This window comes from Dama dama, chromosome 23 (assembly GCF_033118175.1).
Source record: "Dama dama isolate Ldn47 chromosome 23, ASM3311817v1, whole genome shotgun sequence".
NCBI lineage: Eukaryota > Metazoa > Chordata > Mammalia > Artiodactyla > Cervidae > Dama > Dama dama.
Genome location: NC_083703.1, coordinates 82,880,475 through 82,903,960, shown reverse-complemented (window position 1 = coordinate 82,903,960; position 23,486 = coordinate 82,880,475). Strand labels below are relative to the sequence as shown.

At 45.4% G+C, this 23,486-nt stretch overlaps 1 long non-coding RNA gene across 1 annotated transcript in view; it reads left to right on the top strand.

Moving 5' to 3' along the window:
• Window positions 1-9,261, top strand: part of LOC133044513 (uncharacterized) — a 61,164-nt gene extending 51,903 nt beyond the window's left edge. The window contains exon 2 of the long non-coding RNA XR_009689960.1: window positions 8,777-9,261. This is a non-coding gene — a long non-coding RNA (uncharacterized LOC133044513). The remainder of the gene's footprint in view (window positions 1-8,776) is intronic.
• Window positions 9,262-23,486: the final 14,225 nt, after the last annotated feature.

Here is a 23,486-nt window from a genome sequence, read left to right as displayed (position 1 = left end):
GGTTTCTTCATTTTTATGCTTTACTTCCATTCACTAGAGTTGAAGCTCTCTAAGCCCCAAAGAGGAGGATCGTTTTGAAAGTGAAAGTGAAGTCACTCGGTTGTGTCTGGCTCCTACCAGGCTCCTCTGTCCATGGCATTTTCCAGGGAACAGTACTGGAGTGGATTGTCATTTCCTTCTCCAGGGGATCTTCCCGACCCGGGGATTGAACCTGGATCTCCCACATTGCAGGCAGATGCTTTACTGTCTGAGCCATTCATCATTTCTATAGACATCTCCTTTGAGATTATTATGAAACCCTACATGTATAGAACAGTTGGATGTGAGGCTGTCACGGCTAACGCCATGACAGGCAGCCTAGATTAGGAGTAGGCCTGGTTTCCCGGGGTAACATAATTATCAAGCCACCTGGAGCCAGCCAATCAACATGTGCCTAGCAAGAAAAAAGGGAACCTATCAGGGGAAAGCTGAAAGCCCCACGTTGGGCCAACAAAAATTGCCTTGCAACTGTGTAACCAATCCGCTTGCGCCAACTACCCGCTGTGTAACCAATCCGCTTGCGCCAACTACCTGCTGCTTTTTTTGACCTAATAAATACCCGAGAGAACGGGGGCTCGGGGCCTTTTCGTCCTCACACCCTTGGTGAGGGCGGGAGGCCCTGGCTCGAGTCAGTAATAAATTCCCCTATTGCAAGTTGCATTGTTTCGAGGAGTCTTCTTTCCCGACCGGGGACTCGGACTACGGGCAGAACATTGAAAACCTGCTTGTTTCCTTCAGCTGGGGAATTTTCTTCCTGATTAAAGGATTCATTTTATTCAAGGCTCATGCCTGAACTTAACTAAGATGTCTGTGTTCCAGCTATTAAAGCAGAAAATGCAATTGTGCAAACAGCTAAAACCCAACCAGGCATTTGTGATGGTATTAGATTCTCTCAGTGAGCCACCAGTAACTGCTGAAATGAGAAGCTGGGTAAGAGGCACTGAAGGACCCTGGTTATAGTCCCTTTGCAGTTCAGCTCAGTTCAATTCAGGTGCTCAGTCGTGTCCGACTCTGTGTGACCCCGTGGACCGCAGCATGCCAGGCCTCCCTGTCCATCATCAGCTCCTGAAGAGTAAGGTGCCGTTTCCTCCCGCTGCACTGGGGAGCCACGGGGTCTCCCAGAACCCACCATCCTGTCAGACACGAGCTTGGGCCTCTGCTTTTGACAGAGCCCTGTCAGAGGGAGGGGTCTGCTCTCAGGAGCCGGGAAATGGCATCCTGTTACAGACAGAGGAGGCAGAGTTGAGACCTCCCCAGGACCATGCACCTCCTCAGCTGTGGCCCCCCCACCCCTTTTCCCTCCTCCTCCACTCTTCCCTCCACCTGTCTCTCCTTGCTCCTGGCTCCCTTCCCTTTCTCATCCTCTTCCCGTCTCCTTCCTCCTTCTTCCTCTCCTCCAGATTCCATTCATTCCATACACATTCGTTAAGCACCTACTATGTGCCTGGGCCTCTTTAAGCAGTGAGGATGCAGTTAGCAAATAAAAAGCCTGCTTTGTGGAGATGACAGTGGGGTCAGGGGTTCAGGCAATATGCAGGCAAGCAAGTCAAGATACGGCTGCATGTTGGGTACCATGAAGAATGAAGAGGTTATTGAAAGAGCGTGATGAAGGGATGGAGTGATGGGTTGCTCTCTTCTGTTGGTGCTTGGACGAGGCATCTCGGGGGAAGTGGGATTTGTGTACCGTAGGAGGTGCAGTGGCAGCCCTTGTCTATCTCTGGGAAAGCAGCTGTGACAATCAAAACTGCCTCCATGCATTGCCTCATGTGCCCTGGAGAGCAGAGTCATTCCTGGTTGAGGACCACTCTTCCGAGGCTGAGCTGCAGATGGTGGGGCAGCCCCTCTGTCATCCCTGCCCACCTCCCGCCTCACCATTCAGCCACGTGGGGTGTCAGACCACTGTGATCCTGAGGAGCCCCGCTTTTGTGAGGGAGGCTAAAGCAGCGTGCACTGAACTCAGGTATGCGCCTTTTCTTTATGGCTGTGACCCAGTAAACTTTTATATTTTTATTAATTTATTTTTAATTGGAGTTTAACGGTCTTACAGTGTCTGCTGTATGGCAGAGTGAGTCAGCACTGAGTGTACCTCTGTCCCCTCCTTCAGGAGCCTCCCTCTCACCCCTCCCGCTGGGTCATCATGGAGCGCTGGGCTGTGCTCCCTGAGTTATCCAGCAGCTTCCCACTGGCTGTCTATTTTGCACGTGGTCGTGTAAAGGACTGATGCTGAAGCTGAAACTCCAATACTTTGGCCACCTGATGCAAAGAATTGACTCCTTTGAAAAGACCCTGATGCTGGGAAAGATTGAAGCCGGGCGGAGAAGGGGACGACAGAGGATGAGATGGCTGGATGGCATCACCGACTCAATGGACATGAGTTTGAGTAAACTCCAGGAGCTGGTGATGGACAGGGAGGCCTGGTGTGCTGCAGTCCGTGGGGTCGCAAAGAGTCGGACACAACTGAGCAACTCAACTGAACTGAATTGAACTGTGTGTCTATGTCAGTGCTTTTGACCAAGAAAACAATGGGTATAATGATATCCTGGGTCTTTGCTCCTCTGTGCCATGGTTATATGGCTTCCCAGGTGGCTCAGTGTTAAAGAGAATCCATCTGCCAATGCAGGAAACACAGGTTTGGTCTCTGGGTTGGGAAGATCCCCTGGAGAAGGAAATGGCAATACACTCCAGTATTCTTGCTTGGGACATCCCATGGACAGAGGAGCCTGGCAGGCTACAGTCCAGAGGGTTGCAAGAGTTGGACATGATTAAACGACAGTGATGGCCATAGTATAGTGTCAAAAGTGTCTAAAATCCAGTAGAATTTAGAGAGAGAGCGTCCTTAGGTTTGAATGCCCCAGATGAGGACCTCCCCTGCCCCGCTGACAGCACAGCGCATAAGGCGCTGTTGCAGGTGCCCGTGAGGGCAGTCAGAGAGACCACCCCGCACACAGGCTTCCGTGCGGGTCACGTAAGTCACATCAGTGGCCCGGGTCTGCTTCTCACATATGTGTGTGTGAGTTCTTCATTAATTCCACTAGCAGCTCATCTTGCAACGGCAATGCGCTGCTCTGCCTCCATCCCTGGGCTCTCCCAGGCTCTCCCTTTCACGTCAGGGTTTGCAGCAGGAGGTGTCCGCTCACTGCTCACTGCGTGCCCGTGCCTTCCCCGCTCAGCAGTCATGGAATGTGATCTCCTGATCCCAGCGGAAGGACTGTGTACAGATCCTCTAAGCTGCCTTGAACCTTTAAGAATAATACCAAATTATACCTAGTCCGTAAATAGGAATGCAAGTATTCCTCCCCCGCTTTTCTTCAGTGGCTTTCTGCAGATTTTAATATGCAAGTGAGTGATTTATAACACTGGTGACAAAGCTGCAACACAGCTTGAAATTTTTTATAGCGGCTGTAATACCACATCTATCATAATGAAAAATGTCTACGAAATCATTTTCTGCCAAAGAACATCTTCCCAGATTCTATTAAGAACTTGCTATCTACACGAACACCCAGTATTCCTGAAACATACTGCTTTAGAGTGGCCCTGGGGTGGGGCCCACGGGTAGCCCTTGGGGTGACTGAAACCCCAGTCAGTCGCCATCAATTAAGATGTCATTGGTGGGCAGAGGAGATGGTGGTAAAGCGTCTTCAGCACATTACCGAGTTTGGCAGGCAGATGGATTTAGACCCTATTGTGCTTTCTGTTCTTGTCACATTCACCTAGGAGCTATCAACTTCCTGCTGTTCCCAATTTTTAAAAGAATATAATAGCCCCACCTGCCTATTATCACTGTGTTCTATTTGTAGTTATCTCTGCTTCGAGGAAAGGGAAGAAGTTTCACCTTGGTTTGCACCCTCCTTTAACAAAATCTTTTGCACTAGCCAGAGTTGGTTATTTTTTCTTAAATAGAAGCTGCTCTTGAAGTGGTGGTGGTGTTTAGTCACTAAGTCGGGTCTGACTCTTTGAGACCCCATGGACTGTAGCCCACCAGGCTTCTCTGTCCATGGAATTTCTCAGGCAAGATAGTGGAACAGGTTGCCATTTCCTTCTCCAAGTGATCTTCCTGATCCGGGGATCAAACTCACATCTCCTGCTCTCCCGGGGGATTCTTTACCTCTGAGCCATCAGGGATGCCCTCTTTAAGTGTTAGACACTAGTAAGTCACAAACTGTTTTCCCTGGAGAAAGTTACTATGGGTTTTTTTTTTAATTATTACTATAACTTAGTTTTGATTTGGGACAAATAGGATCATGACATTTTTCACAATTGTGTGCATCTTAACTATGAGATTTTAAAAGTTCTCGCTGTCTAAGAGATTCAATTTTGTTTGTTTGTTTGTTTTGGTCTGGATATTTGGAAGAATGTTTCTCTTTCTCTATGTCTATCTCTAATCCTGTGCCTGTGTGTTAAGAGTTGTCACTGAGTGTCCTTCATTAGAGAAGTTTATAGAACTTATGGGATTCCCCACTGGCTCAATGGTGAAGAATCCACCTGCCAAGCAGGGAACTCAGGTTCGATTCCTGGGTCAGAAAGATCTCCGGGAGGAGAAAATGGCAACCCACTCCAGTATTCTTGCCTGGAGAATCCTATGGACAGGGGAGCCTGGAGGGCTGCAGTGTCCGTGGTGTTGCAAAGAGTTGGACAAGACTGTGCCACTGAACAATAACAAGTGGAATTCAAAGTCAGTGTCAGGACGGAGAGTGAGCATGTGTGCTGTGTCTGCCAGCTCAGTCGCTCAGTCGTGTCCAACTCTGTGTGACCCCATGGACTGTAGGGACCAGGCTCCTCTGTCCATGGGATTGTCCAGGCAATACTGGGGAGGACCACCATGCCCTCCCCCAGGGGACTATTCTCGGCCCAGAGACAGAACCCTCGTCTCCTGTGTCTTCTGCATCGCAGGCAGATTCTTTATCACTGAACCACCAGGGAATCCCGGTAAGTGTTGGGATGCATCATATTTGATCTTATTTGTACCGCATTACAACCTCAGGGAAGAGGTCTTACCACCCTCATTCAACAGTGGATAAAGTAACTTCCCTGGCAGTTTAGCGAGTAAGACTCTGAACTTCCAATGCAGGCAACCTGGGTTCCATCCTTCATTGGGGAACAAAGATCCCACATGCTGTATGGTATGGCCAAAAAAAAAAAAAAAAAAAGGATAAAACCGTGGTTCAGTGAAATTAAATATTGTGTCATTTGACACTTAGCTGGAAATTAAACTTAGGTTGGTCTGGCTTCATAATCCATGGTCTTTCTATTTACCATCCCTGTTAGTGTCAGGTTTTAGGATAGGGGTCCTGAAATCAGTCTGTCCACCTCTGTGATTGTGGTCAGTTCTCTTGAACACCAAAGATTCTCTGTCTCCTTCCCAAAGAAGCTCTTAAATGCATTTATATATAAAATTAAATCAGAGATATAGTCAAGCAGCTGCTTGTTGTGAATGGCCCCAGAGTTACAGAAATAAAACTACCTCATCTTGGACTTGTGGTCTGTAAATTAAAAATTAATGTCATTCATTGGACTCATTGGATTTTTGCTATGGCCTTCCCTGAGAGGCAGGCTTGGTGGGTGGTGTTGTTCCTGGTTCTCTAGAAAGGAAGGCTGAACTCTGCTTCTGTGACTTGCTCCAGAGGCTGTAAATCACACTTGCTCCTCCCAGTGAAATGACGCTGCCTTTTAGTAGGAAGATTGTTCTACTAGGGTTCTCGAGGCCCCAGGTCCCTGAAACATACCTTCAAGTTCATTTGGAAACATTTGCCTTTTGTCTAGTTTTCAGCGTAGGGTGTATTTTGTAGTGCTGCATTTGAGTCCAGAGTGAGTGGTACTGAGGCGGGGGCTCGTCCTGCAGCTGTTAACAACTAGATTGTCGGGCCAGCAGCACTGCCTGCTCCCTGGACAAGCTGGGTGGTCAAGTTTGCTTGGCACAGCCTGGGTGCCTATGACAGTTTCAGGTGCCAGTTCTGGGAGGTGCTTTGTTGGTTTTACATTGTTTGGGCAGAGTGTGCACTAGTTCAGAACAAAGAAATCACACAGTTCTATGCATGTACTCATACATATATTGTATATATAAACAGAGTTAGGATTTTATGAATATAAAGTACTCCCTACTGCTTTTGTGTTTTACATTGTGTCATGAATATTTCCGCATGTCATTAAATATTGTATGAAAATGTAATTTTTATTGGCTGCACTCATAATATTCCCTTAAACAGATGTACCATCTTTTGCTTTTTTCTGCATCGTTAGATATTTTGATCATTTCCAATGTTTTTAAGTTCTTTAACATGTTGGGTACATTTGAAAATTACTTCTTAAGGACAAATTTCAGGAAATTTAGAAAAAAGATGAGAAGGACATACATTAAATACAGAAGATTAACACGACTGCAAATGTGTAGAGCTATGAGGCCCTTCCCACAGTCAGGACTCGAAATATTCCTCCCACTCCACAGAAGTTCCTTTAGAGAATAATCTCCCTGACCCCCCAGCCCCAGGAAATCACAGATCTGCTTTCTAGGTTTCACTCTAGTTTTGCCTTTTCTAGAATTGTTTTGTAGGTAATTTTAATTAATTACTTAATCTCTTGGCCACTCTGTGTGGCATGTGGGATGTTAGTTCCCTGACCAGGTGTTGAACCCGAGTCCCCTGTGTTGGAAGTGTGGAGTTTTAACCACCCGACCTCCAGAGAAGCCACGCTAGAATTTGTGATGAGTGGAACCCTACAGTCTGTCATCTTTTACATCAGGTTGTTTTCACTTGGTATCATGATTCGGAAACTCAGCCGTGCTGGCGTGGGAATGAGTGCTTAGTGCTCTGTCTTGGTGGGTGGTGCTCTGTGGAATGGCTCCCTCTTTCATTTTGTTTATCCATTTCCCTGTTGATGGATATTTGGGTTGTGTTTTGTTTACAGTGATCATGAGTAAGGCTGCCATGAGCATTAGAGTGTGTGTCTCCTTGTGACTGTGTAGCTTATTTGTCTTGGGTAAATGCCTGGAGATACTGGGTGTTGTGGATGGATTCTCTATGAGAAACTGCCAAGCTGTTTCCCAACGTGACTGTAATGTTATCGCTGCTGTCGTGTGGTTGCTAAGTTCTGTCCAACCCTTTTGCCAACCCGCGGACGTAGCCCACCAGGCTCCTCTGTCAACAGGATTCCCCAGGCAAAGACTACTGGAGTGGGTTGCTATTTCCCTCCCCAGGGGATCCTCCCGACCCAGAGATACAACCTGACCCTCTTGCCTTTCCTTCTTCACAGGCAGATTCTTTGCCACTGAGCCACCTGGGAAGCCTATTTAGTCCTCTATTATTGCTCTTCTTTTAAAAAATTATTTTGGCTATTCTAGGTTATTTGCATTTCCATATGAATTTTAAAATTGGCTTATTCATTTATATAAAAGCACCTGCAAGAACTGTGATTGGGAATATAATGAATGTGTATATCAGTTGGATGATAACTGACATCTTAACAATAGCAAGTCTTTGGATCCAAGAGCCTGACATATACTTCTGGTTGTTTGGTCATGTTCGTGTTCAGTCACTCAGTCGTGTCCTACTCTCTTGTGACCCCATGGACTGTATCCTGCCAGACTCCTCTGTCCATGGGATTTCCCAGGCCAGAATACTGGAGTGGGTTGCCATTTCCTCCTTTTTTAGGGGATCTTCCAGATGCAGGGATCAAACCCATGTCTCCTGTGTTGCCTGCATTGGCAGTTGGATTCTTTACCACTGCGCCAAATGGTAAACCCTATTTAGGCCTTCTTTAATTCATCTTAGCAATGTTTTATTCTTAAATTTATTCCAAAGTATTTAATAATTTGGATTATATTTTAAGTAGAGATTTCAATTTCCATTTCTTCAGTGCTAGTATCTAGAAATCTAAGTGACTTTTGTACATTGATGTTGAATCTCTATAAACTCAATTATTACTTCTGGTGGCTATTTTTTGTAGTCCCCCTAGGATTTTCTGCCATGTTGTCTAACAATAAATAGAGTTTTGCTTCTTCCTTTCCAATTCATACACATTTTGTTTTTGTTATATTAGAAAGGCAGGGACCTCCAGTGTGGTGTTGGCTAGGAGTGGTGAGAGCAGAAATCCTTGCCTTGTTCTTGATGTTGAGAATTAAGGTCTAATCTTTCAATATTTCACTATGTTGTTGGTGGAAGGAAAAGGAGGCGACAGAGGATGAGATGGTTGGATGGCATCGTTGACTCAATGGACATGAGTTTGAGCAAACTCCTGGAGATAGTAAAGGACAGAGAAATCTGGTGTGCTGCAGTTCATGGGGTCGCAAAGAGTCAGACATGACTGAGTGACTGAACAACAAACAGGGTTAACACAGAGACCTTTCTATCAGGTTGAAAGGGTTTTCTTGCAAGTTTGCTGAGAGTTTTTATCATGAATATCAGGTGTGGAATTTTATTAAATGTTTCACTTCATCTTTTTGAAAGGTTAGTTTTTTTCATCTTTAGTCTGCTAATATATTGACTTGCATCAGTTGCTTTTCAAAAATTAAATCCACCTTGCATTATTGGGATGAACACCACTTGATTTACACATTGTTGGATTCAGTTTTCAAAGATTTTAAAGGATTTTGGCACTCAGGTACATGAGATACATATGTACACAGTTCATTTTCTTTTTAAAAATAGTGTCTTTTTTTAGTTCTGCAAACTTAATAATGCTGCTTTTCTAAAATGTCTTGAAATGTATCATGTATCATCTTGTTTTACATTTTTTTTTAAAGAATGTATACAATTCACCAGTGAGGCCATCTGGCGTGGAGACCATAAAGAAGGCTGGGAGCTGAAGAATAGATGCTTTCAAACCGTGGTGCTGGAGAAAACTCTTGAGAGTCCTTTGGACAGCAAGGAGATCAAACCAGTCCATCCTAAAAGAGATCAGTTCTGAATATTCCTTGGAAGGACTGATGCTGAAGCTGAAGCTCCAATACTTTGGCCACCTGATGCAAAGAGCCGACTCATTGGAAAAGACCCTGATGCTGGGAAAGATTGAGGGCAGAAGGAGAAGGGGGCAGCAGAAGATGCAATGGTTGGATGGCATCACTGGCTTAATGGACATGAATTGGAACAAACCAATTTTTTCCCATATGTCTTTCCTGGAGGGTAAATCTGGTCCCGTTAACTCTCCTGTTAACCTCCTGGGGCAGAGGTCCTTGAGATTGACTTTCTCTTTAGTAAATGGAAGAAATACATGCTCTTGTGGCCTGAAGGCTTATGGGTGATTGTTTGTATTTGATATTTATTTGTTTATTCATCTGTGCTGGGTCTTGGTTGCAGCACGCAGGGTCTTTGGTCTTCATTGCCGTGTGCAGGACCTTCAGCTGCAGCCTGTGGGATCTAGTTCCTTGACCAGGGTTGAACCTGGGCCCCTGCATCGGGAGCATGGAGTCTTAGCCATTTGACCACCAGGTAGGTGCCAGTGATCATTTCCTTTTATCACTAGTGAATAAGCAGAGAAGACCACTCTTGGAACCCTGGACTGGAAACTGAAATTTCTCCAGCTTTCAAACTGGTGGCCATATCCTGCCATGTTTGAAGACAGGCCTTCTTTAGAAAGGGCTTCCCAGGTGGTGCTAGTGGTTAAGAACCTGCCTGCCAGTGCAGTTAGACATAAGAGACTCGGGTTCGATTCCTGGGTCGGAAAGATCCTTTGGAGGGCATGGCAACCCACTCCAGTATTATTCCCTGGAAAATCCCATGGACAGAGGAGCCTGGCAGGCTGAAGTCCTTAGGGTTGCACAGAGATGGACATGACTGAAACAACTTAGCATGCACACACTGCTTTAGAAATTAGGGGGAAAAAAGGAACTAGGATCTTTTGCTTTCTGGACTTTTTAAATGATCATTTTACTAAAATCTCCATTATTCTTTACTCACTGCATTCTCCTTTTTAAATTCACCCCTCTGTGCTGGGTAGATATTTGACTGTTCTTCACATCCTGGCCCGTAATGTAGCACACAGCACCTTCACGACCTGCCTCTGCCTTCCCTGGAGAGCTGCAGTTCCACCCATGCCTTACTTCTAGCTAGTTTTCTCTTTTCACATTAATCTTCCTAAAGGTTTTTCTTATAGGCGCTGTTACATTAATAACTGGGCTTCCCAAGTGGCTCAGTGGTAAAGAATCTGCCTGCCTATGCAGGAGGCGCAGGGGATGTATGTTTGATCCCTGGGTCAGGTAGAACCCTTTGAGGAGGAAATTACAACCCTCCCCAGTATTCTTGCCTGGGAAATCCTTGGACAGAGGAGCCTGGTGCACTGCAGTCCAGAGGGTTTTGCTGAGTGACTGGGCACATTGCGCACGCGTGTTGTTACAGCGCCTACGTGAGCGTCTCCTGTGCTCTAAGTCATGAGCTGAGCACTAAGGGTAAAAGTGAATAATAGACAATTAAAAAACACATGGAAAGGCATAAATGCAATGACTGAGCTATGCTCAGGGCACTGAGATGACGCAGAAGGGATGCCCGTTCCACTTGGGCTAAGGGAAATCAAGGAAGGCTTCTTAGAAGAAGGTCACCTGGAATTCCTTGGAGGATGAATAGAAGTTTGTCAGACAATTAAGGGAGAACTTCGCATATATGGTTCATTATCCACCCTCGGGAAATGCTTACTGAATTGTGCTTGACTCTGGTATAACTTTATACTTGGACTCCTTGCATCAATAATGACAACCCTCAAAGCTCCTGGGGCTATTTTTCTTTCTTTCTTTTCTTTTCTTTTTTTTTGTAGTCCTGAAATTGAAAAATATATTAGCAGAAGGAGCCCAGGATTTATTTTGGAGAGTCTGAGAATTCAGTTCAGTGATGTCAGGAAGAGTGGTAAGGAGCAGAGACACACCTGTCAGAGCTTGCTGGGTTGGAGTATCATCCCAAGTGCTCGGATAAACGGGGACTCTGCCTATTACCCAGTATTCAGCTCTTTTCAAATCTTTGCACTTTATTGGAACACATGCCCAAGCTCACTGTCTGTTAATATTACTGCTTAATTATAAGCTTACTGCTGGGAGTTTTGGTCATATAATCAACCTGTCTCAAGTCAAGATTGTGAATTTATTAAAGGATCTAATTTAGAAGGATGAAAGAGACCTTTCTTAGCTGTCAAAAACATGTGATGAAATGAAGAAATTCTATAGTGACATTCTAGTAAATGTTGTATTTAAAAAATAATTCAAATCAATCTTACTTTAAGAAAATCTATAAAATCTTTCAACTTAAGAATTTCTGACATTGTTTCAGTATGTTAGATTCACATTAAATATGTGAATAGCATAGGAGAATTTTAATGTAGATGAAGAATTTCAGATCTCATTTTTATTTAATGTATGGGGAATGAAATGCTTTCAATTAGCACTTGGATCCTTCTTAAAAAGTATTATTTAGAACAAATGGAGTTCAGAGACCTTTTAAAAGAAAAAGACCGAATCTTTTTCGCGGATTCAGAAGCATAGAAATGGTGAGCTCTGAGGGCCTCTGTCTTTCTGTGATGCAATTGAATTGACTGAGAATTTGGTGAGGTTGGGATGACCCCAGGTGACCTCTGTCAGAACGAAACCAGAAGATTAAAGGAGTCTGCAATCAGAGATATTTAATAATGTTTGACTAAAAGTATTCATGAGATAAAGCAAGGAGTACAAAGGTCTTCCAATGCTTCTAAATGATTAAAGAACAAAATTTAAGTCCGACACAAAATGAGCAGCGGTAGCAACACTAGCAGGGGCTTTGTGAAGGGCTTGCCGGGCGCCAGGCCATGCGCTGGACCTGCTGTGTGCGTTGTCCCTTTGCATCCCGTGCTGTTTTGCAGATAAAGACATCCGGGGAGGTTGAGGTGCTGACTCCACGCGAGCTCTGCTGTCAGCGGAGGACCTGGGACCAGTCTCAGATTTGCTTTCCCCTCGTCGCTTTTCTCGGCACGCGGCTCACGTTTCACTCACCTACCGCTTTGTGCGCATTAACACTCGTGCTTCTCACCCCAGCTGTGAGGTTGCTGCTCGTGTCATTCCTAACTCTGAGATGAGAAAGCAAGCCCAGAGAGGCTGAGTCACTTGCTTACGTCACACAGCTAATGCGCGGTGGGATTGGGATCAGAACCGAGCAGTGTGGTTCCAGACTTAGTCCACCTGACCGGAGCGCTGGAGCCAGGAGAGTCACGTGACCCGCGCATTTCTGTGTAAAGGAAAACGATGCTGACGCGGACGCCGGGGGAGCTGGCAGGAAGGGCTTCCCTGGTGCTCAGGGTGAAGAACCTGCCTGCAAGTGTAGGGGACATGGGTTCCATCCCTCGTCAGGGAAGACTCCATGCGCCTCAGAGCAACGAAGCCCGCGTGCCACAGCTACCGGGCCTGCTTGCTCCAGAGCCCGTGGTCCACAAAGAGAGAAAAGCCCAGGCAGCAGTGAAGACCCAGTGCAGCCAAAAAAAAAAAAAAAAAAAATTGTATACATATATAAAAAAGAACTAGCGGGGAATTTCACTCAGTGGCAGGTAACAGACTGCAGATAGCAGTGGCTTAGACAAAACAGATGGTTCCTGTTGGGTGGTGGTTTTGCATAGTCTTCCTCATTTCTGCTCGGTTTGTGAACAGCTTTTGTTCCAGGGGATCTCCTGCAGGATGTTTGTTGCAAACAGCTTTGGAGGCTAGAGACAGTGTTTCCCCCTGGGGCAGAGGGAAGACGTGTTTGCTGTGCGGGTTAATGAAGATAGCATCTCTTTACAGAGTGATGTTCAGACAGGTTTGCTCACAGCCAGTTATAAAAAGGTTGGGTACCCTAAGTTCAGGGTTCCTCAGCTGTGATGTCAAGCTACTGCGTGCACAGAATCCATCCTCGGTACCTCTAGGGCACTGGGCGCTGGGGCCAGGGGGACAGAGGAGACTGATGGCCCGCGAGGCTCGGGCTTCGGGCTGTGCTGGGAGTAGGAGGGTCTTGGTCCTTCTCTCAGAATCCCTGAAGCTGTGGCTGGCCAGCTGGCTGCCTTGCGAGGAAGGTGAAACACTGGACCCTTCCTAGTTCTTGGCAGCTTTCCTTGCTCACGTGCAGAAGAGGGTGGTGGGTAGGCACCCGAGGCTGGTGTTGCAGCTGCAGGAAGCTGGCCAGCACCGTGCGCCTTTAGCGTTTGGCTCCAGCATCTTCCACAAGCTCCTCAGGCCACGAGGTGCCTTCTGGTGCACAGGTGGGTAGCTGGGAGAGGGGCACTGGGGCTCTCAGAATCTCTACAAAGCGACTTCTGCTTATATATCAGTGGCTACCCTGCTGCAAGGAAAGCTGTGAGATGCGACCACTTGGCTGTGCTCGGTTATGCTCAGAATATGATTGGTGTTCTGCTCCAAAGAGGAAAAAGGGAACGGAGGTGCGCCAGGCAGCAAGCCCTCCCGACTGTGGCAGTGCAGACTTGTCCTGGGTTTCAGCAGAACAGGGTTGTTTTGTGTGAAGATTGCCAGCATAAATAAATATTTGATTCCAGTGCTAAGTCCCTCTCTCCTCACTTTGAAAAATGCAAAGTGGGGTGTCTGAAGGCAAAGCTTGTTATTGCATGCACATCCCAGCTGCTAATGGAGACCCTTGTGTGCACCTTGCACTTGGCAGTTGAAACTGGGTTAACAACCAGTGGAAAGGAGTCAGTAGCCCCTGGAAGCGCCTTCGCACCAGTAATGACCCTTGTGAGCCATTAATCTGCCAGAGATGCCCCCTCTCTAGGTCACCACTTTATAAACCGAATATCAATAAAGGCTGCCAGGGGCATGTTAATTATTTCTGTGGATGGAGCCATGGCAGTTGGTCCGTGCAGGAAACAGTTCAATGAGAACATGCTTTGGTTCGGTGAGGCTGTGACAGGCAAACTCCCTTTAAACCGGAAGAGCTGATCCACCTGGCGGCTCCAGACAGGTGGTCAGCACCTGTCTGCCTGAGGGGACTGCGTGGCCCCTTTCCAGGGATCAGGCCAGAGTTTTATCTTTATTTGTTTTCTCTGCTATCTGTTAGAGGCTCAGGAATTTTTGCTGTTAAGAAAGTGCTTTCATTTTATTTATTTATTTTTTAAGTTTTAATTGGAGGATAATTGCTTTACAATGTTGTATTGGTTTCTGATGTACAACATGCAGCAGCTCTAGGGCTTCTCAGGTGGTGTGCATGCGTGCTAAGTTGCTTCCATCCTGTCTGACTTTCTGTGACCTTATGGGACAGCAGTGAGTTGCCACGTCCTCCTCCAGGGGTTGCCACCCAGGGATCGAGCCAGTGTTGTCTCTTATGCCTCCTGCATAGACAGGCAGGTTTTTTCAGTGGTGCTAGTGGTAAAGAACTCACCTGCCAGGGCAGGAGATGTGAGACACAGGCTTGATCCCTAGGTTGGGAAGATCTCCTGGAAGAGGAAATGGCAACCTGCTCCAGGATTCTTGCCTGGAGAATCCCATGGACAGAGGAGCCTGGTGGGCCACAGTCCTTGGGGCTGCAAAGAGTCGGACATGACTGAGCGACTGAGCCCACACACGTGTCCCCTCCCTCTCCCACCCTCTAGGTCACCCTGTGACCTCAGCATCATCGCTCTCAGCATTATTGTATGGGGCCTTTCAGGTTTACAAACACAAGAGCCTTGAGTCCGACCCTTCCTCCCTTATTTCTCCTTCTCCTCTGTTTGCTTCCTCCCTGCCTTTCTTCTTTACTCCTTCCTTTCTAACTGCAGAAACAATGGAAAACCAAACTCTTAATACCATCCGTATTTAAGAAAATTGTTTGCCCCCAACCTTCCAGATCTGGTCCTATGGTTTTAGAGTCTGTTCAGTACATACTCACCTGGTGTGCACTCTGTACTAGGTGTCAGCTGGATCACTGTGAATGAAACCAGTCTAATCCCAGTTATTATGGAGCAAGCATGACATTTTGTACTGTTTCTCTTGCATAATATTATACAAAAAAGCATTTCCATGTAACTGTGCTGTTTTCATCATTATCATTTTTAATGTCCTCAAAATAGTCTATCATATTGATGTACCATCATTGCCTTCAATATTACATTGCTGTTGAACAATTAGGTTGTCTCCAGTTACAGATGACAAGCATCTTTAATTCTATTACAGATAACAAGCATCTTTAATTCATTTATTAAAAAAAAAAACACACACACACACACAAATGCAGATGATCCTGGAAGGATTATCTTTGTGCCTAGAGTTTTATTCTTTTGTTAACTTTTCTTAGAAAAAATTCCCTAGAGTTTAATTACTGGGCAAGATGGAAAGGTCATTTCTGTGACTTTACAGAAGTATTAATAGTCAAGCATTACTATGTGCAGACCCTAGAGGTACTTTTTGTTGTTGTTCAGTTGCTGAGCTGTATCCGGCTTTTTGTAATCCCATTGATTACAGCATATCAGGCTCCCCTGTCCTTTACTATCTCCCGGAGCTTGCTCAAATTCATGTCCATTGAGTCGGTGATGCCATCCAACCATCTCATCCTCTGTCGTCCTCTTTTCCTCCTGCCCTCAATCTTTCCCAGCATCAGGGTCTTTTCCAATGAGTCAGCTCTTTGCATCAGGTGGTCAAAGTATTGGAGTTTCAGCTTCAGTATTGGTCCTTCCAATGAATATTCAGTGTTGATTTCCTTTAGGATTGACTGGTTTGATCTCCTTGCAGTCCAAGCGATTCTCAAGAGTCTTCTCCAACACCACAATTTGAAAGCATCATTTCTTCAATGCTCAGCCTTCTTCATGGTCCAACCCTCCCATCCGTACCTGACTACTGAAAAAAACCGTAGCTTTGACTATATGGAACTTTGTTGGCAAAGTGATGTCCCTGTTTTTTAATATGCTGTCTAGATTTGTCACAGCTTTCCTTCCAAGGAGCAAGTGTCTTTTCATCTCATAGCTGTACTCACTGTCTGCAGTGATTTTGGAGCCCAAGAAAATAAAATGTGTCACTGCTTCTACTTTTTCCCCTTCTATTTGTCATGAAGTATTTTCCAGGTACTTTACACATGGTATATAATTTTCACAACAAAGTTGAAAGGATTTTAGGACTTTGAGAGCACAGAGAAATTCTTTAGATATGCATTGTTGTGTGGATGAATGAAAAAACTGAAAGAAATAAGAAAGAAGGAAAGAAAGAGAGAAAACAGTGCCTGGTTACCTTTTCCCAAATTGCATTGAGGAGACTAGAAATTAATTGGAATATATGCAGTGGCTTGGGCTTCCCAGGTGGCACTAGCGGTAAAGAAGCTGTCTACCAATGCAGGAGACATACGAGACTGGAGTTCAGTCCCTGGGTTGAGAAGATCCCCTGGATGTGGGCCATGGCAACCCACTCCAGTATTCTTGCCTGAAGAATCCCATGGACGGAGGAGCCTGGCGGGCTATAGTCCACTGGGTTGCAAAGAGTTGAACACGGCTTAAGTGACTTAGCACCCAGCACAGTGACTGGTACTTTCAGTACTGGCTACGTAATTGAGGATGAAGTGGTATCTAGGGCCAAATGAAAATGTAGAGCCCCAGGTTCAAAAATTATTGAAGATGGTGACAGCTGAGCAGTAAACCAAGGTCAGGGCTATTCCATGTGGGGCCCTTCTCAGCCCAGAGTCATGGGTGACTATATGGGTCACGTGTCTGTGAAGCCAGCTCTGCTTCTACATTAAGGAGTTTCATTCACTGGATCATCCACTTGACAGATGTTTCCTGAACACCTTCATAATCAGTGTAGAGACCCCCAAACAACTAATTAAAACCCTTGAAATGCCTGGGATTCTGCTTTCATTTTAGGAGATCTCTTCTGAAAAATAACACTTTGTTTTTATCTATGGTGATGAAATGGTTGGAGGGGGAAAATCACAATGTTATGAATTTCTGTGCTTTTTTTTTAATTAAAAAAAATTTGGAGTATAGTTGATTTGCAATGTCATGTTAGTTTCTGCTTTATGGCAAAGTGAATCTGTTATACGCACACATGTATCAACACTTCTTTAGATTCTTTTCCCATATAGATCATTACACAGTATCGAGCAGGGTTCCATGTGCTGTGCGGTAGGTCCTTACTCGTTATCTATTTTAATTATTAGTTTTTGGCTGTGCTGGGTCTTCCTGGATGCTTGTGGGCTTTCTCTGGTCGTGGAGCCCATTCTTCCGTGTGCCAGGGACGCTCAGAGCTCAGGCCTCGGTGGTTGCTGCAGGCAGACTCAGCAGTTGTGGCGCAGGGACTTAGTTGCTCCACAGCACGTGAAGTCTCCCAGAGCCGGTGTCAGACGTGTGTCCCCTGCATTGGCAGCTGGGCTCTTTCCCACTGTGCCACCAGGGAAGTCCTCTATTTTATATACAGTAGTGTGCGTGGCAATCCCCATCTCCCAGCTTCTCTCCCTTGCCTTTCCCCTAGTAACCGTTAGATGGTTTCCTACATCTGTGACTCTGTTTCTGTTTTGTAGATAATTTTTTTTTGAGTTGGGTTTTATTGCCATTGATCTTTTATTTATTCAGTTGGAGGATAATGCTTAACAGTTTGTGTTGGTTTCTGCCATACAACGTGAATCAGTCATAACTATATATATCTATCTATATATAGATATATCTATATATCCCCTCCCTCTTGAGCCTTGCTCCTACTCCCATAGATAAGTTTATTTGTACCATTATTTTTAGATTCCACATGTAAGTGATATCAACCTGTGCTTTCCTGTCATTTTCTCATATTACAAAGTTTGGAAATGATTCCGTTTTCTCACTAAATAGTACGTTGTCAGCCTTGTAAAGGAGATAACACTTGCCAGCGTACATTCAAAGGGAAGCACGGTCACGGTAAATTTCATTAATCCCCAAGCCCTGAAGAGGGGAGTTGAGGAAATCTAGTGACCAGAGGTTAAACTGGGACACATACTCACTCTTCCTTCTCCTAATGATCATTTTCCCAGTGTGAGTTGCTACCATTTTCAAAGAACAAGGGCCTTATTTTTTTTCTGCTTTTCCAGCAGCCTGATCTGTAGCATGATGTCTCAGCTACAAGGTTCAGGCTGGTGCTAATGAGGCCAAGGTCATGAGCTTGATCCCTATCTAGGGCAATTAGTTAATCTCAAAAGAAAACTCAGGCCACACCTTCTGCCCCAGGCAGTGAGGTCACAATTCCTGACATAGGGGACACAAGGGGGCATGTGGCTGAAATAACAAATTGGTCAACTTGCAGAAATAGCAGACGTGTAGCTTCTGTGCTGACCTTTTGTTCCCCAGCCTTTGGCAAACCTCACTAATTGACTAGACTGTCTTTTTTTTTACCGAGCTCGGAGCAAACCTCAGAATTCTTCTCAACACAATGACCTAGACTGAGGATCAGCAAGTTAGGGCCTGTGGGGCTAAATCTGGCCCACTGCATGTTTTTATAAATAAAGTTTTATTAGAATGCAGCCCCATTTACTAGTTTATTTTTTTCTTTTTTAAACTTTTTGGCTGTACTGTGCAGCATGTGAGAATCTTACTTCCCCGAAGAGGGATTGAACCTGTATCCTCTGCACTGGAAGTGTGGAGTCTTAACCACTGGGCCACCAGAGAAGTCTCCCATTCACTAGTTTACATATTGTCTATGGCTGCTTTTGTACTGCAAAGACAGAGTTGAATAGTCATGACAGAGACTGTGTTGCTTACTTACAAAGCTGAAAATATTCATTATCTAGCCTTTCACAGGACAAGTTTGCTGGCCCTTACTCTAAGTGGTCACTGAATCAAGAAGAGTTGGCATGTATCTGCTCTTTATCCCTGAATTTGGGAATGGTTATTCACATTACAAAGTGAAAGAGGAGAGTGAAAAAGTTGGCTTAAAGCTCAACATTCAGAAAACTAAGATCATGGCATCTGGTCCCATCACTTCATGGGAAATAGATGAGGAAACAGTGGAAACAGTGTCAGACTTTATTTTTGGGGGCTCCAAAATCACTGCAGATGGTGATTGCAGCCATGAAATTAAAAGACGCTTACTCCTTGGAAGGAAAGTTATGGCCAACCTAGACAGCATATTACAAAGCAGAGACATTGCTTTGCCAACAAAGGTCTGTCTAGTCAAGGCTATAGTTTTTCGAGTGGTCATGTATGGATGTGAGAGTTGGACTGTGAAGAAAGCTGAGCACAGAAGAATTAATGCTTTTGAACTGTGGTGTTGTCGAAGACTCTTGAGAGTCCCTTGGACTGCAAGGAGATCCAACCAGTCCATCCTAAAGGAGATCAGTCCTGGGTGTTCATTGGAAGGACTGATGTTGAAGCTGAAACTCCAATACTTTGGCCACCTCATGCGAAGGGCTGACTCATTGGAAAAGACCCTGATGCTGGGAGGGATTGGCTGCAGGAGGAGAAGGGGACAACAGAGGATGAGATGGCTGGATGGCATCACTGACTCGATGGACATGAGTTTGAGTAAACTCCGGGAGTTGGTGATGGACAGGGAGGCCTGGCGTGCTGTGATTCATGGGGTTGCAAAGAGTCGGACACTGAACTGAACTGATTCACATTAAAAGGTTCCTTAATGGCTCAGCAGGGAAAGAATCTGCCTGCCAATGCAGAAGACAGGAGAGAGGGTTTGACCCCTGGGTGGGGAAGATCCCCTGGAAGAGGATATGGCAGCCTACTCGAGTATTCTTGCCAGAGAAATCCCATGGACAGAGGAGCCTGCCGGGCTACAGTCCACGGGGTTGCAAAGAGTTGGACACGCCTAAATGACTAAGCATGCATGTATCCATGGTAGGAAATGATCCTTTTTTAGAGAAGGATTGTATCTCTCAGACAGGAACTTCCTCAAATTACTTCTTATTCATTTAGAAATATAATCTACTGTATATTCTTTATTTTATTTTTAGCAGCGAGAGTGATAGGAGAAGCTGGGAAACTTTAGATCAGTACTTTAAGGCCCACGATTTCTAAAAGGAATGAAAGCTCTTTGAAGTTTTACTATGAGTTTGACTAACGGTAAAATTACTAAAATTTAATTAGGAAAAGGGAATGTCTATTGACAAAAATATAAAAACATGTGCCCTACTGAAGAAAATCAAGCTGCTTATGTTGTGCATCAAAAGGGGAGCAGCTGTTGTTTCTTGGGACTTGACCGTGTCTGTCGCCTCTCGGGACCTGACCGTGTCTGTCGCCTCTCGGGACTTGACCATGTCTGTCACCTCTCGGGACTTGACCATGTCTGTCGCCTCTCGGGACCTGACCGTGTCTGTCGCCTCTCGGGATTTGACCGTATCTGTCTAATATCTGTTTAAGGTCCTTCTCCTGCTCCCCGTGGACCTGAAGTTCTGTGTGACTGGGGATTCTCCTGCGCACTTTCTTCACTCGGCCTTTTAGAAGGCTTACTTGACATGACACTGACTGCCCACATAATTTCTGGTTAATGGAGAGTTTCAGCCTGTTTCAGCTCCTGGGACAGAGAGTAAGGATTGCTTACAAACAAAATCCGGAAGCTTTTCTTTCTCTTGAAGAAAAGAAGTGCATCTAGCAGTGTGCTCTGGATTGTGGAGTCCGTGGTTTGATTTTCAGATGGGCTGGAAGTGAGTAGGCTACAAGCAGGAAAAGGGCACAGAGAGGGGGGAGTCAGGAAAACTAAGAAAGTTGCTTTGTCCACCTGTGAACGGCCATTAGCTCTTGGCCTTGGTGGAAGCTTCAGTTGCCCGCAAACCCTTTTTTGTTTGGTTTGTCTTTAATATTTAGTATTTATTTATAAATGTATTTACTTATAATTTTGTATATTTTTGAATGCATGATATTTTTTCCTATAAAATATTTTAATAGAATACAAGCTTATCTGTTTTTAAAGTTTTTATTGGCGTCCAGTTGCTTACAGTGTGCGTTAGTTTCTGCTGTGCAGAATGTGTCTGCTATACACACCACACACACACACACACACATGCACACACACAAATGCAGATACACACATACACACACATACACACACGCACACATACACACACATGTGTGCATGCACACACACACCACACACACAGACACACACATGTACACACACAAACGCACATACACACATACATACACATATAGACACACATACACATGCACACATGTACACACACAAACACACAGATGCACACACATACACACACATGTATACACATGTGCACACATACACACATAGACACACAGGCACACACACAAATGCAAATACACACACACAGACACACACACACAAACACAAATACACACATACACACATACATACACATATAGGCACACACATACACACATACACACATGCACACACACAAACACACACAGAGATGCACACACACACATGCACACACACATATACACACATGTGCACACACATACACATACACACACACACACACTCTCACACACACACACACACACATGCGCGTGCGCACACACACACACACACACCCCTCTGTTTGGGGTTTCCTCATCCCTGGGCACCACAGAGCCTGAGTGCCACTCCCCGTGATGTCCGGGAAGGTCTCATCAGTTACCTGTTTTATGCAGAGCAGTGTATGTGTCAACCCAGATCTCCCAACTCATCCAACCCCTTTTCCCCCCAGTTGGTGTCCATACATTTATTCTCTATGTCTGCTATGCAAATAGGTTCGTCTGTACTATTTTCCTAGATTCCACACATACACTTTAATATACCATATTTGCTTTTCCCTTGCCCCCAGATCCTTTTTAATAAATATTTTCTCTGTCTATGAAGAAGGTGTTGTTTTCTTTTTTTTTTTCTCCTGTAACACTATCCTGCATGTCCTCTGAGGAAGCAGCTCCTTCTCTGCTAAGAGGAGCTCTGTTCCTCTTCACTGGGTGGATGCAGTGAGCCAGAACTGGACAGTTAGGGTGATAATACTCCTCCCGCATGGTGAGGGGCCACCAGGGCAGACACGGAATCTGCGTTGCCTTGTTCAACGAGTATCACAAGGGCTTGTGATGGAGACACACAGGAGAGTCTGTTTTCTGTCATCTTTAACTTGGGATGGTTGAAGTTCTGGGGCAACTTGGAACCACAGAATGAACCTGAGGATGAAACCAGCATGGTGGAAGGCAGAGCTGAAAGGGAGAGAGAAGCCGAGACCTGGTGACGTCACTGGAGTCCTTGACACAGTCAGACCTTCAGCCTCTGTGGGCTTCTTCAGTTCCGTGATAACTTGTGTTTCCCGCTTAATACAGTTTGGGCTGCGATTTCTGTCACTTTCAATGAATAGGAATGCTAAATTCTCTAAGCAAAGATGGACAGCTCTGTAAAAGTCATAATCCTAGAAAATAACTCCTCTTCACCTTAGCTCTGCACTCTCACTGAGTTTCCAGACTATTTGTGTTAACGTCATCAGTCCTGCGGTGTCCCTTGTCAAGAGATCACACTGTGAAGGATGTGGAAATCCAATACAGTAATCAACACAATATAGTTTTTTAACTTGCTGGCAGTTTGCTGTGGATCATTAAATTCCCCCAATATGAAACTTCTTCATTGATATGTGGATCATGTAAAATAGCCTTGAATACAATCACTATTTCCATGGTATCCGATCCCTGAGGCCTCGAACAGAATTTGTGCTGGCCCCAGTAATTTTTCCGTTTCTCCCTTTGGCTTCACTCTGTAGCAGCAGGCGGTCTGCGGCATTGAACTGAGTGATTTCTATAAACCCGCGTGTGTGTGCGCATGCCGATGCACAAATACTTCGTCTCCCCCTTTCCCTTCTCAGGCTGGCTTGGTGGCAATCAAAAAGTGTTTTGCTACAGTTGTCAGCACCAGAGTCAGCACTGCTATTCCACTAGGTTGCTCAGGAGGGTGCCTCATTTAGAGAAGTCATTGCTGTTTGGGGTCTTGGAAAAGCCTAAGAGGTAGATGATAAAGATGAATTGCTTTTGTACTCACTTGGGAAATTATACCATGTTCCCGTACCTATAGGGCCACAGGGATGGTGGGGAGGACTATGCCTTATGGCTGCCTCCAAAGCAGTGCCATTGTAGACCAGGAGTTATAGTGATCATATGGCATACCTTGTCCCAGCTTTGTTGTTATTGCTCAGTGGCTAAGCCTTGGGGCTCTCCGGGCAAGAACACTGGAGTGGGTTGCCATTGCCTTCTCCAGGGGATCTTCCCAACGCAGGGATGGAACCTGTGTCTTCTGTGTTGGCAGGCAGGTTCTTTACCACGGTGCCGCCTGGGAAGTTCACCGCGTCCCAGCAGAAGCCTGTACTCCTCCTCTGTGCTGTCTTTGTATTAGGTGATTGGACGTGGTGGTCAGGAAAGATAGGGTGGATCTTCTTACAGTGCATCTCAAACTCCTAACTCCACAGCCCTCTCCAGTCCTCTTGTCATTTCTAAGAATTTTGTGAGACCTTGTCCATCAGCACTGTGGCAACTTTCTAGTGTTTCCATCAGCCCAATACTTGTTTTGGCAGCATTTTAGTAGACCTCTCTTCCCACACGCCTTGCACATGGTCCCTGGATGACACCTGAGGGGTGGTCAC